Below are 17,966 nucleotides of genomic sequence, written 5' to 3'. Positions count from 1 at the left end.
TCCAGGAGCTTCTCCTCACTTTGTTCCTCCAAAGCCTAACCCTACATGGTCCTGCACACCTCATCCCAACTACCCACCGGGCTTTAAAAAACAAAAGGGGGGGTTGTAGAGAGGGAGCTCAGCTTGGACCCTCGATGTTTGGATTCCCGGCAGTCTGTTTTGTCTGAACCGTTCACGTTATCGCTTCACTTTGGCTTTTGTTGTTTTTTCCCCCAACATTCTTCTTCACCTTCAAAACGACTTTATGTAAACTCCGACTCTGAATTTGTCTCATTTGCTGCCTTTTGGTCTCTTAATATCCCAACAAAAGGAATTATATCTGATCAATAAATGCAAAAATATCCCTTTTGATCCTACCAGAAATATTGCCAGCTGAAGTTATCGGTTACAATGTTTCCAGATCTCTGTGGACTACAGAACGCCTTGCCCATAGGTTATGGAGATGGGGAGAGGACCTTTAGTCCCGTCCTAGAATGCCAACACTGCTCCACCATGGATTCAGTACAGTGATCATTATGGGACAGGAAGTGTGTGAATGGCAGGATTACAAGGTGAATCATAAAGAAAACTAATGCAGCCACCAAATCCAAAGACTGGTAAGCTGCTTCATCACCAATATTCCCTCCCATTTGATGGACGGGCAAGTCGTCTCTCGCTGCGTTACTTTTCCTGGTTGCAGATCGGCAGTTGGTGGGTCCAGAAGATGCAAACAAATATTACAAAACTGCAAACTGACAGTAAAGACAAGAGAGGCTTCGCAAATGTGAGCGTGCCTTGTCAGCTCGGGCTCTGTTGTGGTGCAGCGATGGGGCCACTAATCGCCTAACGAGCCTAAAAGAACTGCGTGGTGTGAAAAGAGAAGGCGTCCGTGAATTTCAATCACATCTTAATTAGCCACTTAGCAGGAATGGAGCGCCTTTGACACCAAGGCTTCGGGGGTCCGTCCTCCTCCTCACCCCCCAACCCCCCCGTTTGGTAAACAATGGACCTGAGGTTGCTCCCATTGCCATTCTTCTGCCCAGCTGGCTTTTTGATCCTTTTTTTCCCACAGTGAAAACTTCACACAAAACAAAAACTCCCGAGTCCCCACAAACGCCAGGGATATAAAAGGGCGCGGGCCGTCCCGCTGTCAATCAATGCCCGGGCCAGGGCTGGGGATCACAAATTGGCCTCATTAACGCCTCTGCTCCGGGGACACGGCCAAGCTTGCCAGGGTAATGTGATCTATCGGCTCGCCGAGGACCATTCAGCAGAATAACTGTTTCGCCTTTCCGAAGACCAAGAAAAAAAAGCGATTTCTTTGGGCGCACTGAAGCTTGCGGGATGGGGCCTCTCACTAGCAGGTAGCGCGATAAAGTTCACTGAACACGAATAAAACAAGCAATTGGTGAAAGACGAATGGATGAGGGGACGCATTCAACGACACCTTATTTACCGGGAGAATGAATGGACGGCTCCATACATTACAGACAAATGTCCGCACTAAATATCCAACCTTTTCTTTTTCCTCTTTTAGAGAGAGAGGACGAGAGGCAGGTCAGAGTTCTAGAAATAGAGTTTGAAGAGGGAAAGGAACAGCAGGGATTTCGTCATGGAAAACCGAGCAATATTTAAAGTTTATGCAATGAATTGTATTGTATTGTATTTTACTATATTGCATTGCCTTGTATTGTATTGAGTTGTGTTGTATTGTATTTTATTATATTGTATTGTATTGTCTTGCATTGAATTGTATTGTGTTGTTTTGTACTGCATTGTCGCCAAATGCATTATTTTCTATTTTAGAAAGAGTAGCAAAAGGTGAAAAACATTTATTTCACTTTATTTTAAGTTGGAGAGACAAAATTAGTACAATCAGGGCAGCAACTTGGTTAAGTGAGTTGCAATCTAAAGCTACATACACACTTCCAATTATTATCGTCGGAAAACGAACGACGAACGTTCCTGCACGATATATATGAACGATCGTATAGCACCGATACTGCACATAGAGGTAACGACACGATCGTTCGTAGATATTGTACACATCTCTGTACAGCACTGCGGTATATGTCAGAGCTATATAAATGTATAATATTAGTGTGTGACTGTGGGGAGAGATTAGAGTGTCAGCTCCTCTGTACAGAGACTGATGGGATCAGTATTAATAGACTTTAGGATCCTATATAGCAATACCCCAGGGTGAAAGGGTTAATTACACTCTATAACACAATGGGCAAGTAGTAAGGAGATAATTGCCCCTAAACTACAAAGTGCCGGAAAGTAAAGGGGTAATTACCCCTCACAATACAATGTAATGTCATTTCCTAACCTAGAACACAATGTAGAAAATAATGATGGAGAGAATTCCCAATATATAACTTGTCTGTAGGGATGGGGTTAATTGACAAACATTAGGAATTGCCCTATAATGCAATATATTATCAGTGATGGATGAATTAGCCCCACTTTAATATTTAGTAAGGGCAATTTAGGGGTTATTTTGCCCTCTCATTTATATATTTAACAAATGTGACTTATCACAGCTGGAATAAGTGGAATATAATATAGTGAAGGGATATTTAGTACTCAGACCCTATAATGTATTTATTGACCATAAAGGGTGCAATATAACATTGAAAAATGACCCCCCACTGTACAATGCGTAGAATACAAGGGTAGGGGCGAGGGGTATCACCTCTATAACACATTGTCCCAGCAATGAAAGAATATTTTATACAGAAGAGTAGTGGCGGGTTATTATTCACATTTATTGCAGTTATGTGCAGAGTACAGAAACAATCAGACACAATGTATCAAAATTACCCAGATAGGGATGGAGAAAATTGGAGAAATGGTAAACGGCCCCTGGATAGGCATGTATTGGTAGAAAAAGGGGTACCTGCCCCTATAGAGGGATGTACTGGAAAGAAAGGAGTTACCCCAGTAGGGGCATGTATTGGTAGGGAAGGGTTAACCCTCCATAGGGCCATGTATTGGTAAGGAAGGGGTTAACCCCCCTCCCTTCCCCAATAGAGGGTTTCTAGTGCTTTATTGCTCCGATCAGTCACAGTTAATAACCCCCCCATTCAGCAGAGTAAATACCCCGCAGCGTCTCCTCTGAATGGCCAGTGACAACTCACCCTCGCCAAAGCCATTGATCTGCATCTTCAAAGAAGAACTCATCAAACTTTATATTGTCCCCTCACCGAGGAGTGCTGCCCCCCCCCCCTCAGTATGTTCAGATACATATAACTTGTCTCACCTGCACAGAATTTGCCATTCCCTTTATATCCGGCATTACATATACATTTATAGGAACTGGGCGTGTCTTGGCATATGGCCTTGGGGTCGCAGTTATCTAATCCCAGTGCGCACTCATCAACCACTGCAAATACAAAACATGATAGTTAGAATCCTCCAAATATTTCACATGGTATTTGTGTTACTGCCCAACCCCCCTTTCCCCTTCTAAAAATCCTTCATTATATCTCCAAATACTAACAGACATCACAGGACAAAATATAAGAGTTTCCACAAATCTACACAGATGAACATCATGTAACAACCCCCACCTACTAGATTGTAAACTCTTCGGGGCAGGGTCCTCTCCTCCCATATCACTGTCTGTATTAGTCTGTCATTTGCAATCCCTATTTAATGTACAGCGCTGCGTAATATGTTGGCGCTATAAAAATCCTGTTTATTAATAATAATAACAATAATAATAATATTAATAATAACAATAATAACAATATTTGTACAATAATGATGGGGAATATTGGACAAAACAATTCTATATCCACAAAGACGTAACTGAACAAAGGTGGGGGGGGGCATGCATCTGAGTGACAATGAATGAGATTTCCCCCACTTCCTGTTATTCTGACCCCCTGCCCCCCATTCAGGGCTTATGTTGCAGTAGGCAGCGCTAGTTTCCTAGGACTTGTAAATCTTCGGATGGAATAATCGTATACGCTGCTTGTGAAACTCTTATCAGAATGTGTCCAGGAACCCAACACATCTCGGGGTTTAATGGCCCCTTCTTCAGGGTAACTTTATTTACAAAAAATGTAACCAATGTGAAGAATCAAAGAATCATTCATTTTATTAGAAAGAAAATGTGCAACAAGAATTCATTCTTCTTTTGTAAGGGGGGGGGACAACACCCCAAAACACCCCAAAACGCAGCGACTTCCCCTGGGGGACTTTGATAAAACATTACTGCAACACCAGAATAGCGCAACTATTCCATCGCTGGCAATACAGCACTTGGCTGACCCAATTTATTTTCTAATCAGTAATCAATCGCTTGGAAGTCCCAATACACCGCATGTTTGTCTGAGATCATTCTGCTCTTCTGATCAATTTTCTCAGATAGAAATAATGATCGGAATTCTGATTGGACTGATTGATTGTTCACATACCATGAGTTGTATAATTCAATGGATGCTTACCAACAAGAGAAACCCCAAAAAATGATCGCTTCTGATTGGTCATCGCCTGATTAATTTAAAGCAGACCGATCACCACATTTGTTTCTTTATATAAAACGCTGGATAAACCTTTGTAAAACTGTTAAATTGAAGGGGCGACCCCTCTCCTCCTAAAGGCTGCAGGGGGACCCTGGGATCTCCTGGGATTCATACCCCACATATGTCAGGGGGCTCCGGAGTCATGCATGGGATCAGGAATTGGGTCAGAAGTAACAAAATTGGCCAGGTCTTGTTCTGTTTTTTGTTTGTCACCAGGAAGTGAGGAGAACTCTTCCAACAAGAGGCTTAGACGGCCATAAGATACTACAAGAGGATTTTATACTTCAATGCACAAAAAGGTTTCCCTGCAACCTTCCCCACCAGGGACACAGCAATAGAAACATGACAAGGGCTCTAACTCTTCTCTGTTCCATCCACAAGTAAGTTTGGCTGCATTTTGAGAGTTTTCAAAAAGTTTAGATTTATTAAAATAAAAGCAACAACTCGAATCCCCCAATGGCCATCCGATGAGTCCCATCGTCGGGGTTCCACTAAATTCCCACTCCATCCATAAAGATGTAAAATGGTTTTGGCTTTGAACGCTTTAAAGTGTTCCTCCACCCATTCACACATTGCACCGCCATATTTGTAAAAAGGAAAATGGCGGCCTGTGTTCTGCGTGTCCTGAAAGTGACGGCACCCAGTAAATAATGCGTCTGTGGGGAAAAACTCCTCCGGAAAGTTGAACTTGGCCGGTCGGAGATGTGTGGAACGTTTGTTGGAATTCTGCACGGCGAGGCGGAATACAGGCTCCTTTGTGGAGATTAGAGAGGAAACGCTTGTTCTCCTTTCACAGAGAAATGTCAGAAAAAATCATTATATATATAATAATTGGCAACCAAGTCATTTACAGCGACCATCGCATGGCTGACCCCGAGACTAGCGCAGAACTGGCTTTAAGGGGAACTGCACCCCAATAAATGTTTTATTGTCTCTGAGCACAAAATGTTCATCACCAGCATGCAGCAAATGCAGGGTCAGCCAAAGCACCAAATCGGGCGGCCTGCATCTAATTCCATGGAAGGATACATGCGGTGCAACACATTGTAAAATCGCATGCCAAGCATGCAAGCAATGACCACAAATGCTATGGTGTGACCACAACCAATGGAACAATCTCTGCATTTCAGCCAAATACAATATGATGCTTAATGCTTTTATCAAGAGTGTTGACAGATTGACCTCGTGACAGGTCCACTTTATATAGATATCCAAAGGTTTACAACTATCATATGGGGTGACAGGTTCTCCTATAATAGCTAATAGAGCTTCACAGCTGGGAATTAGCCAACCCAAATACTGACAGGTCCACTTTATATAAATACCAGATGTCTTCAACCATCACAAGGGGCTGACATGTCCGTTTGGTGACAGGTTCTCTTTGTATAGCTTTAATGACACAAGAGGAAGTGTATGCCCAATTACAGACAGGTCCACTTTATCAGAGGGCTTCAACTCTAACAGGTGGTGACAGGTCCTCTTCATACCAATATCAAGGGTTTATATAGGGACAGTCAGCGGAGACTTCCGATTTGTGAAGCACCCCCTTTATTCCACAATTCAATATGTCGCTGGCTGCCTGGGGGGCACAGGCCTGGCGTGAAGGTCCAATCTTATTGGCAGGTGAAGGGTTCAAAATCTCAGCCTAAAAACAGGGACAGCTAAAGATAAAATGGGGCCCTGGGCAGCTATAAAGTGGGGCCCCCTGCACCGCCACCGTGCCAATTGGGGGGGGGGCTTGGCATTCGTCCAGTTCTCTGTACCCCAGAAATGATCTCCATAAGTTACAATATTAATATTATAAATAGATTCCTATAAATGACTCGGATTTATATCTGAGTTGATATCTTAGTTGGTCAGTGTGAGGGGGGCACCGGGGGGGGGGGGCACTGGGTACAAATCTTCCCATCCTGGGATGCCCCCCGGGCATCATCCGGAGCTGGCAGTCATATTTCCCCTTCCCCAGGAGATCGGTTTCATTAGCAGCACAATATAAGTCCTTGCAGATAATATAAGCACCTCAGTGATCCGTGAATGATTTACACAGAAGGGGAATATTTGTGCGACTCTCACCGCAGAGCCGCGTCTGGTGCCATGAAAAGGCCGAGTGTCTGGGCCGGAGCCCGGGATGTGGCCGCTCTCTCCTCGGCCTGGCACAGGGCATCGGTCAGATAGAAGAAGCTTTCTGCTGCGTCGTTCTGCGTGGAACGGCTCCAAACTGATAGGACGCCGCGTTCTTATCGATTGCGACAATTCACTTATTTATAAAGCTGCCGCAAGCCGGATCATCGGTGCCATGACACAGAGCAAGCAAAACTCATATTGTCGGCTTTTGAATTTTTTGGGGATAATTTTAGATTTTTTTATTTTATTTATATTATTCTATATTTTTATTATTTTTTGTTTTTTAGCAGGACTTTCCAAATTTAAAGTTTACACATTGGAGGGAAATCAGCAACATAACAAAGAAATGATTATGTAGGCGGATGGCAAGTGGGCGACAACGTCTCTGATGCCCCCAAACAATTATAGGAGGGTACAATGTATATGGGGTCCATGGGGGAGTCATGCAAGTAAAGTGGGGGACGGATTTATTATCTTTGCCTAGGCTGAGATGATGCCACACATAAGGATTTCCTATTCTTGTTCTTGCTGTTCCCAGGCACCTTCTTAGTGACTGCCAATCATCGGCCAAGCATGGTGTTGGCCCTTTATCAATAACTGCCAACCACCCTTGTGACCCCTCCATACGTTGGCATGCAGCCGCATTTCTGAACTGCCACCCAAACTCACCGATTACCCCCTGCCAGCATCATTGTACCTCTGTGTAAGGTGAGACGGTGTACATATGTCAATGTGCTTCTGAGTTGGCATCTCTGCCCAAGAAGTGGACGGTGACCCCAGATGATGCCAAGGCAAAATTGTTCTCCTGTAGGGAAAACCAGAAGGTGGCATTACCTGGGAGAGCACTGTGATCTTTCTTAGAACCGAGAAATACTGGAAAGTCTTCCATTGACATGATCACATGGTGATGGGGGGTCAGAATATGGGGTCCAACCCCCAAATGAGGAAAGAATAGAAGGTCCCGCACGTGTGCCGTATTCCTGCTGGAATTCCATTAAAGCAGCACAGAGCAGGAACCTGAATGGACATCTTCAATGGAACGGAACCACAAATGAGTCCGGCTGACCTCTAGAACATGAAATATTCAAGACAAATGGCAGCTTTGTGGTCCAGACACCGCTCTCAGCCTGCAGGAGGTTCACCGGCTGCCAACAACCCTACAAAATGTAAATGAAGAAACATTCACCTGGTTTGTCCAAAGGACCCATGCAGGGTCCGAGAGAAGGTCCAATAGTACAGCTCAGAACAAAGTCCCTGAAATCTGAGCACTACGGCAGCACCACGGGTCCAATTGTATCACCAATAGACAAATGTCACATCATATAGATTGTAACATTGACGCAATATTAGTAAGTAACGGCTGTGTATGATGACCACCTGGCAGGTGAGAGAGATTTACAATTCTCTGGGAAAACGTTTCTTATATTCTAAAACTAAATAGAAACTTTCCACTATTCCAATGTATTTAAACAGAGAAACAGATCTTCAAACTCACAGATAAAGGTGACACACATGGACAAGAGCACCTTTCCAATATCAATTGACAGAATGGTGTAATAATTACACCCTATGGCCCCCATAATCCATTACTGCCCCCGTGAAATGACCTGTCATAGGTGTTTGGCAAACCTCCCCACCAAGTCGATGAAATTTCTCAGCTCTCCTCAATGCAAAATTTCATCCGTTGTAGGATGTTTGTTAGTTTTCCTCCATGAACTTCAGGTTTCCAAAGCCACCACAACATTTCAATGGGAATCAGATCAGTAAAGTTTTATCAGTAAAGCTTCTTTAGAAGCTTGCTGGTGTGTTTCAGATCATTATTATGGAAGATCTATGTCTGGTTCAGACTCACACTCTCATTTTGAGATAATATAGAATATAGTTGACTTGGCTAGAAGCTGCCCAGACTTGGAATCAGCATGAATCCATTTCCATCGCCATGCTTTACAGTTGGTATGAGGTTAGCAGACATCTCTATCTCTATCCAATATTATCAAAGGCCGGGCTGTAGTCTTGGCTCTAATATTCTTCTAGGACAGTATTAGCTTTTCTGGTCACCCATGCAGAATAAATCAATCAATCTATTTCTAGTTGCAGATGCATATTGACTCCAACTATTACAAGTACCCCTATAATTTATTTTTTAACCTTTATACGGGCTGGCCAGTCCTGGGCACATTATCAATCATTGACCCATAGACTTCTATAAATGTTTTATATTCCAGGTCAGTCACATTATCAATCATTTAAAATCTCACCAGATTATTTTCCTTACCGTGGAATTTCAAAACTCGGACAAGTTTCCAGATATCCTTGTGGGGGCCGTAGATCTCCTGATGATGTCATGATGACATCACACACACCAATAGAGAATTCCAGACCCTGCATATCGGAGATGATATTGGACAACATTTCTTTTTATTGGCCCTTATTTCTAATGTCGTGGATATGATGTGCTGGGAACGGTAGGGGTGTACTTATTTTTTCCACATGTAAAACTTTCCGTCACTTTACAAGGAATGATTGCACCATGTCCATGATTTGTGTCCCGTATTTCATGGCACTGAAGATCCAATGTTTGCTTGTTCAAAAAATCTCACTAATGTCCATGAAGCGCACTAACTTTTCACATGTTTGTATCTGAGCCTCTCCTGGACAATACATGGAGCCGGCCGGGGTTAGGGTTGGCAGGGGACACATACCAGGCCAGACAATGGGGCCACTTTATAAAATCTCAGCTGGTGAGCTCTGACGTCACATTGCCATTGTTTGATGAGGAGAGAAATGTTCTGAATTCCTTTACAGAGTTGATAATAGCGCTCCAATCACAATACCCCTTAACACAAAATAACAAACACACCGTGCCAAACTTTCCACCAATACAAAATAAATAAATAAACGAGACATTTGTTTTTACAATCACCAACCATGAGAATGATAACAACAATGGAAAAAAGTTTTTGTCCAAAAAAAATGATTATTAAAAAATGTACAAAACTTGTTTAAAATTTCGAGCAGCTGTGCTGACTTCTGTGTCAGTTGGGTTTGTGCCATCCTGGGCAGTAATCCTGGCATAATCCTGGGCAGAACCCCCATATGGCACAGGGCACACAATTACTAGAAATGATTGCAGGACCCACACACACTTCACTAGAACATGCATTGTGTACAGTTGTTCTTTTCCTTTATATCTCCAACACAGACCATGGTGCTGTATACCAGAATATGTTACACAAGAAGTCCAAAGAACAATTTTACCTCTCATTTCCCTAATAGCAGCATCATTATTGTACGGGCCAACCTCATGCCGCAGTGATGTCACCGCTCATTAGACAATGGACAACTCGTGTTCTTACTACATAAGCTCATCATACAATATGCAATATTTTTATTGATTAGTTCAATTTGATAAAAATCAATCATTACAATGGTGTTGTTTTAGGCAGAAAGTTAATCAAGCATTGATCGGCCAAGTTTTTATCACATGGAAATAGTATTTTGTTTCAGCATTTCACTTTGATATAATGGTGAAAACAATTGCAATACTCATCAAATGTCAAACAATTGGGCGTTACATTGAATACTTGCAGATTGAAAGATTGATATATATTGGACGTAAAATGGATCTAAAATATCATGATGAGAAATCACACGGAGAAGGGATCTGTGATCTACAACCCTCAGCTCAATAAGAGTCATGGCTGAACCCCCATTAAAGGGGCACCCAAATCACCGAATCGCACCCCTGACAGCATTTCTCCAGCCCCCCCCCCCAGGATACATGATTTCTGATAAGGCTTTGGGTGCTGGGAAAGTTAATGATCTGTGTTTGGGAGATTCTAAGCAACTTCTGTCAGCAAGTAAGTGAGAAAGTTTAACTCTTTCCTTCATAACTTTGTGTCAGAAGTGTTTACAAACAGAACCGTGCGGAGAGAAACTCGTCATCAATGGATGAATGCAAGGAAGCAAAACTGCAATCAATGTAAAGCATAGCACTAAATAAAGTCAAAAGTTTGTACCCCCCTCCAATGATGGGGTCCAGGTGCCTCCAGTGAGGGGTCCCGATAATCCTCCATCATACAAAGACATTGCAGACAATTTCGCTCTTCCAGCCTTGTGGTCACAGTTGGGTGAGGTCCCTTTTCTGCGCCCCCATGACTGTGCCCCGGGGTACAAAGCCCCCTCCATAAAGACATGGGGTCACCAGTTTGGTGTGGAGGAACTCGAGTGTTCTGCAGAGCCCTGACCTCATCCTACTGAACACCTTTGGGGTGAATTGGAATGGTGAGCCAGGCCTTCGCATCTAACATCAGCACCTGACCTCACCTATGGGGGCAAATCCCCACCATCAGCACCTGACCTCACCAATGGGGGCAAATCCCCACCATCAGCACTTGACCTTACCAATAGGGGGCAAATCTTCATCATCAGTACTTGACCTCACCAATAGGGGGCAAATATCCACATCAGTACCTGACCTCACCAATGGGGGGCAAATATCCACATCAGTACCTGACCTCACCAATGGGAGCAAATCCCCACCATCAGCACTTGACCTCACCAATGGGAGCAAATCCCCACCATCAGCACTTGACCTCACCACTAGGGGCAAATCCCCACCATCAGCACTTGACCTCACCACTAGGGGGGAGAAGTGCAGACAGGTAGCAGCAGCAGGAAGAATGAAAGGTGGGCCCCTAGGGACCCCATAATGCCAAGATAGGAGGTACTCCACCAAACAGCACACACAGGGGTTTCCTTCACAAGTTGCTCTTCTGGGGTTGTCTGGGACCCCTCCTTTGTTAGTGATCCGCCTCCGAGGAGCTTCTTTATTTGTGAACTCCCCCTGGCTTTGCCCCCACCCACCCTTCATAAATTGTGACTTATCACTTCTTCTTCTGGGGACCCCTTAATAAAGAGAACCTGTCCTCCTTCCAGGGTCCAATCTTTACTAATCACTCTCCAATCTTTGTCCTTCCCTCCCTGTTGTCTCCTCTATTCCCAGACTTTTCCTATGAACTCATCTCCATCCTTTTAAAAATCATTTTTCCTAGATTCTATTTTTTCTGCACCCCCAACTCTGCGGCTTACCCCTAAAAATGGGGCAAATAATGAATTTTTTGTTTCCTGTGTTATCCTCTCCTGGGAACCCCTAACTGCCCCCCCGGGTTACCCTTTCAGCAAAAGTTTCCTCATCTGCAAAGCAACTGTTTCAAAAGTTCCCCTGACCCCTAAATATACATTGCCCCCTATATATTCCCCAATATTAATTCCCGACTCCCTATAACTTCCCCTTACTATTACTTATCTAACCCCCCAAACCCCTCTATACATATTCTGCCCCCAATCCCCCTGCCTGGTCCCTGTTCTTGCTGTATGAGCCCCCAGCGCTCCGGTACCAGTCGGTGTCGGTTGGTTTGCTCTCAGCAGCTCTGACATGTGTTGTGTCTGTGCTGGCTGCGCTCCCTGATGAGCCTCCCCTCCTCCTTCCCTCCCCCTACAGGGCTCTGACTGCCCTCCTCCCCTCCCCCAGCTGCCCCTCTCCCACCCCCAGCCTGGGGTACTATAGGTAGCAGCAGACCAGCTTCCCCCCACCACTGTATTCTAATGTAGAGGAACTACAAGCAGCAGCCATGCATCTCCAATAATACATCACCAGGGACCCCATAGGATCTGTGTAGAACTACAAGTCCCAGAACTACAAGTAGGGGAGACCCCTGGTGCCAGTGAAAATCTTTGCTGCAGGTATTGGATTACAAGGGCATGTTGGGAGTTGTAGTCCCTGATTTCTGAGTCACAGCTTGCTCTGTTACCCCTGATCAGCATGCTGGGACTTGTGGTTCACTGGCAGAGAAAACCATGGGAGCCCCTCCAGCACATGAGGAACTACAAGTCTCAGCATAACCATCCATGAGCCTACACAGAACCATTTCTGCCTGGCTGGCCCTGACTCTTGTAAGTAAACAGGACTGTCCTGCACAGGAAGAGGTTAATGTCCATTCACACCCCCTCCCCCCAGCACCCAATTTCACACCTTGCTGTCAGTATTTGCTGTGTATAGGATCCCCCCCCCCCATAGTCCTGTATTACAGCCAGCCTGACAACAAAGGGTTAATGGTGTTATTCAAACAATAGATTAAAAGTTACAGAACCCTAGGGGTCCACAGAATCAGAACACAGGAGATCCAGAATATAGGCAATCCAGATTACCCATACAGCCATGGCACCCAACATCCAGAATCCTGCTAACTCACAGAACCAGAACCCAAGTGACCCACAGAACCCAGACATAGGAGATCCATAGAACCAGAATCCAGAGGGCTAATGCATCCAAATCTAGAACCCAGGTGAACCACAGAGCCAAGACACAGGAGAGTCCGAATTCACATGATCCAGAACCTAGCTGATCCAAAAAACAAGAACCCAGGAGACCCCCAACATCCAGGACCCTGGTGATCCACAGAGCCTAGAGACAGAATCCATGTGATCCTAGGTGATCCAGAAAACAAGAACCCTAAAGACCCACAGAGCCCAAGCACAGCAGATCCACAGAACACAGAAGATTCAGAACCCAGAGATCTACCAAACCAGAACTCAGAACCCGGAGATCTACAGAACCAGAACTCAGGGATCCACAGAACCAGAACACAGAGGACCTATAACTCAGGAGGGCCAGTGAACCAGGGCACAAGAGATGCAGAATTCAGGTAATTCACAGAACAGGAACACAAGTGGACCAGAACCCAGGTGACCCCTAATGCTAGAACTCAAAATATCCAGAACCCCAAAAGGCACCCTCACCCCCAGATGTCACCCTAATAGACTCCTCTGTCTGACGCTTGGCACTTTGCACAGATTTGGAGGTGACATGATGGTGGGGATTTGCCCTCTATTGGTGGGGTCAGGTACTGATGGTGGATGATAAGACCTGGCTCACTATTCCAAATCACCCCCAAGGTGTTCAGTAGGATGAGGTCAGGGCTCTGTGCAGGACTCTCGAGTTCCTCCACACCAAACTGGTGACCCCATGTCTTTATGGAGGGGGCTTTGTACCCCGGGGCGCAGTCATGGGAGAACAGAAAAGGGTCTTCACCCAGCTGTGACCACAAGGCTGGAAGAGTAAAATTGTCTGCAATGTCTTTGTATGATGGGGGATTACCGGGACCCCTCACTGGGCACAATGGAGGATTACCGGGCCCCTATTACTTAGAGAAGGGGGTTCACATTATGTGTTATCTTGCAGATTATTGGCCAATAAATGGGCCAGGTATGGAGGAGGTAACCCAGTGCCCATTAATAGATTGCACATTACTCATTATTAAAGTGTCTACAGCCATTGCATGTAACATATAGATTGCTAATATCCTCCCGCTGTGTCTCTGTATCTGTCTGGTACTTGCAACCCTTATTTAATGTACAGCGCTGCGTCATATGTTGGTGCTATATAAATACAGAATAATAATAATATAAAGAATAGTGGTGACTCTAGGGAATGTAATTTCGTTTTTGTTTTTCAATTCTCTACATCTGCACAAATGTCAGAACTTCATCTAAATATTGTACATCAGTTGTCCTTCTCCCCCCATGCTGCTCAACCTGTGGCCCTTTGCTACTTGTAGTGTGGCCCTTGGACCCCAGCTGTTATTAGAGGGAGCCATGTCACTGGTTTATAGGAGTCCCAGATAACAGGACCCCATTCTCTGACTTTCACTTGCAGCAGATCTGGAATCTCCATCCACCTCCTGAGAGATCTGCGTGTATTCTATATTAATATATTATATATACTGACTCCTGGGGGGGGGTGGCGCTGACCCCCCCTGCATCTCATTCCTTAATCATCACTCTTCCATCTCAAAAAGTTGGAGGTAAGAGACCAAAATTAATAAATTGCAATTTATGAATGTATTATTATTATGATTAATATTATTATAAGGCATATATAGCGCCAACATATTACACAGCGCTGTACAATAAATAGGGGTTGTATAATGACAGACAGATACAGACAGTGACACAGGAGGAGGAGAGGACCCTGACCATAAGAGCTTACAATCTATGAGGTGGGGGATATGAATAATATAAATGTTACAATATAACAGAATCTCCCCAGGGCAGATTACACATTAGTTGCCCCTCTGCTGAGGTCATTTGTGTGATTTTTATTTTAGACATTTGGATCTTTTAAAAAACACAAAATGAAATGTAAGGCGTTACAGTTATGTAGCTGGGAGTTCATCTCATGCAGGCGATGGAAGGGTTAATATCCGCAATGCTGTGACTCCGATCTCTCATTGCACTCCTGGAAAATTCGAAGTTCTGTGGCCGCTTATAAAGGATTTATACGAATTTGTAAATCTACTTTGTCCGATTTTTTTATGGCGGTCGTAAATCTCGGTTTTTGCGCTGAAAGCTCCGACCGTTTTTTATTCCCTGAAATTTTGACACTTTTTTGGTGAATTAAAATCTTGTAACTTATCAAGTGTGAAGGAAAATGTTACAGGGTGAGAGGTTTGTGGGCCATGATTCACAGATTTCTTTTTTATTTTTATTGCAACAAATTAAAAATCTGTATGACCCCGAGTCAGGGGGAGGTCAGTGTCTGCCCTTGTAGTGCCGAGGTCCTGGGCTTAGTTATCAACCGGGACTTTTATAGCATTAATGTATTGTTCTTGTGTGTACAGCGCTGCAGTATATGTCAGAGCTATAAAATGTATAATAGTGTGTGACTGTGGGGGGACATTAGAGTGTCAGCTCCTCTGTACAGAGACTGATGGGACTGCCTCAGTGTTCTCTCTACAGCACTGCGGTATATGTCAGCGCTATATTAATGTATAATAATAGTATGACTGTGGGGGATGACAGATTGGTGCTGCAGCCTCAGCAGATGTTCAGTATCAAGCGACTGAGAAATGTCTGGGGAGCTGATAAAATAACAGTGCAGGGAGCCAAGAGGCCGACACGCACATTCCCTGTATAATAAACATTCATCATATGGTGGAGTCACTTACTATTATTACTTTCATCTATTCTTTAAGTACATGGATTGCTAACATGGTCCACGGCGTTGTACCACCACCAGGAGTACAGACAAAGTAGAGGTGTACAATACAGACAGATGATCCTCAGGTTGTATAATGATAATAATAATAATGATATAATAAAACACATGGGCTGCGGTCACATGATCCACTCTGTGGCCATATTATTAGGTACACAAAGAAAGTGCAAATCACGCGGCTGCAATGTCAATGCATAATACATGCAGAATGGTCAGGAGGTGTTTGAATAAAGATGAATCTGAATTTGATTTTTTCATTATTGTGTATTCTAGAGTCATAATTGATTTGAATGATTATTGATGATGGATCTGATGGTTGCAGTGCAGACATTGCTGACTTTTTGGGATTTTCTCTTTCTAAAAACACTTTGTTAGGGTCAGATGACAACGGTCATCCAGGTTCAGGCTGGCAGGAAGTCCACAACTCCCCCAATGAACTCTCTAAACAGCCAACATGGGGAGCCTTGAAGATCAGGAGACCATCCAGGGCCCCTCCTGTCCTGGTAATGAGGCCATAGGGGCACCGGACCCTCAATATTGATATACAGAGTCTAGCTGCAACATTGTCATTATCACCTACAGAGATCACATGATCACAGCTTAAACAAAAATCACTGAAGGGAGGCAGCATTCACTCCAGGATTCACCTCTTCTTAAACTTCACCCATCCAAAGACAAGCAGAGGATTTTCAATACAGAAAAAATATCCAAAATACCCAAGGGTTAAATTTCCATATTTTTGGGCAGGGGGTGGAGGCATGCAATCAATTCCTATTGGGGATGGTTTTTAGGAGATGTTCCCACCAAGGTCACAATGGTGGTGGGGCGAGGGGGTGCAGCTGCAGTGAGAGTCTCTGCCTTCTACTCACCTAAAGCCCTGGTCATATGACACTCCAGGTCTTCCTGAGCAATGTGGACATTTCCTATTGGCTGTCCTCACATAATTGAGGAGTAACGTTAGTTCACAGGGGAAACCAGGAGGGTGGCGTGTTAAGTAGCAGCACGGTGGCTCAGTGGTTAGCACTCTTGCCTTTGCAGCGCTAGGTCCCAGGTTTGAATCCCAGACAGGGCACTATCTGCATGGAGTTTGCAGGTTCTCCCTGTGTCTGTGTGGGTTTCCTCCAGGTACTCTGGTATCCTCCCACATTCCAAAAACAGGCAATAAGGTTAATTGGCTTCTCCTCAAAAATTGACCTTAGACTATATTAATGACATATGACAGCTAGTGACATGACTTTGTACAACGCTGCATAATATGATGGTGCTATATAAATACTGTATAATATTAAAAAGTAAAAACTTGCTAAAGAAAATAAGTGAAACTGAAAGGGGATAGGTGGGTGGGAGATTGAGTTGAGCCAATCAGACAATACAGAAAGAGATTAAAACAGATTGATTGAAGTAACAGAAATAAAAAAATCTCTCCCAAGGGTAGAGAATTCTCTTCTTCTTCATTGGAAGAGTCACCTATTCTTATTGCATTAATGCCAACTGTATAATTTTAGATTTCTCATCACATTTTCTCAGTCACACTGGCCAGTGGGGTCCAGGATAATAAACACAAGGGAAATAACCCCTCATTGCCCCACTGTATAAAGAGACAATTGGGTGAAATCCATGATGATCTATGTTAGAGAATTACAATATAAATGAACTAAATGGGGACAGCGACATCTTGTGGCCGATTTGCAGTATGCACCTTTGCACTGATTACCAACTACTAATCCTTCAAATGCACATTATTATTATTACACAGTATTTATATCGCACAGACACGCAGTGCTTTACAAAGTCAATATTCATGTCACTAGCTGTCCCCCCAAAGGAGCTCACAATCTAATGTCCTTATCATATTCAAGTGTGTTCAAATACAGTCTATTATCAATTTTGGGGGGAAGCTAAATAACCAAACTGCTTGTTTTTGGAATGTGGAAGGAAACCCACACAAACACGGGGGAGATACTGAAAACTCCATGCAGATATTGTCCTGGCTGAGATTTGAACCTGGGACCTAACGCTGCAAAGGCCATAGTGCTAGAAGATCACAGCGCAAAGCAAGGATTGCAAAGATAGCACCAAACCATGTCCAATGCAAGCACCCACCATGAAAAGCACAGCAGCCCCCAGCAATCAATCTCTTACTTGAGAGTATTGTATTCTGTCCATCTTTACTGCCCTTTATGCAGGACATTTTTAGATGTAAGCCTACCAAACATATAATAAGCTTTTAAAATCTGCAGCATTTAAATCATTCTTGGCGAATCCATCAT

Source organism: Pyxicephalus adspersus, chromosome 9, assembly GCF_032062135.1.
Source record: "Pyxicephalus adspersus chromosome 9, UCB_Pads_2.0, whole genome shotgun sequence".
NCBI lineage: Eukaryota > Metazoa > Chordata > Amphibia > Anura > Pyxicephalidae > Pyxicephalus > Pyxicephalus adspersus.
Note: the sequence above shows the minus strand (reverse complement) of the source record.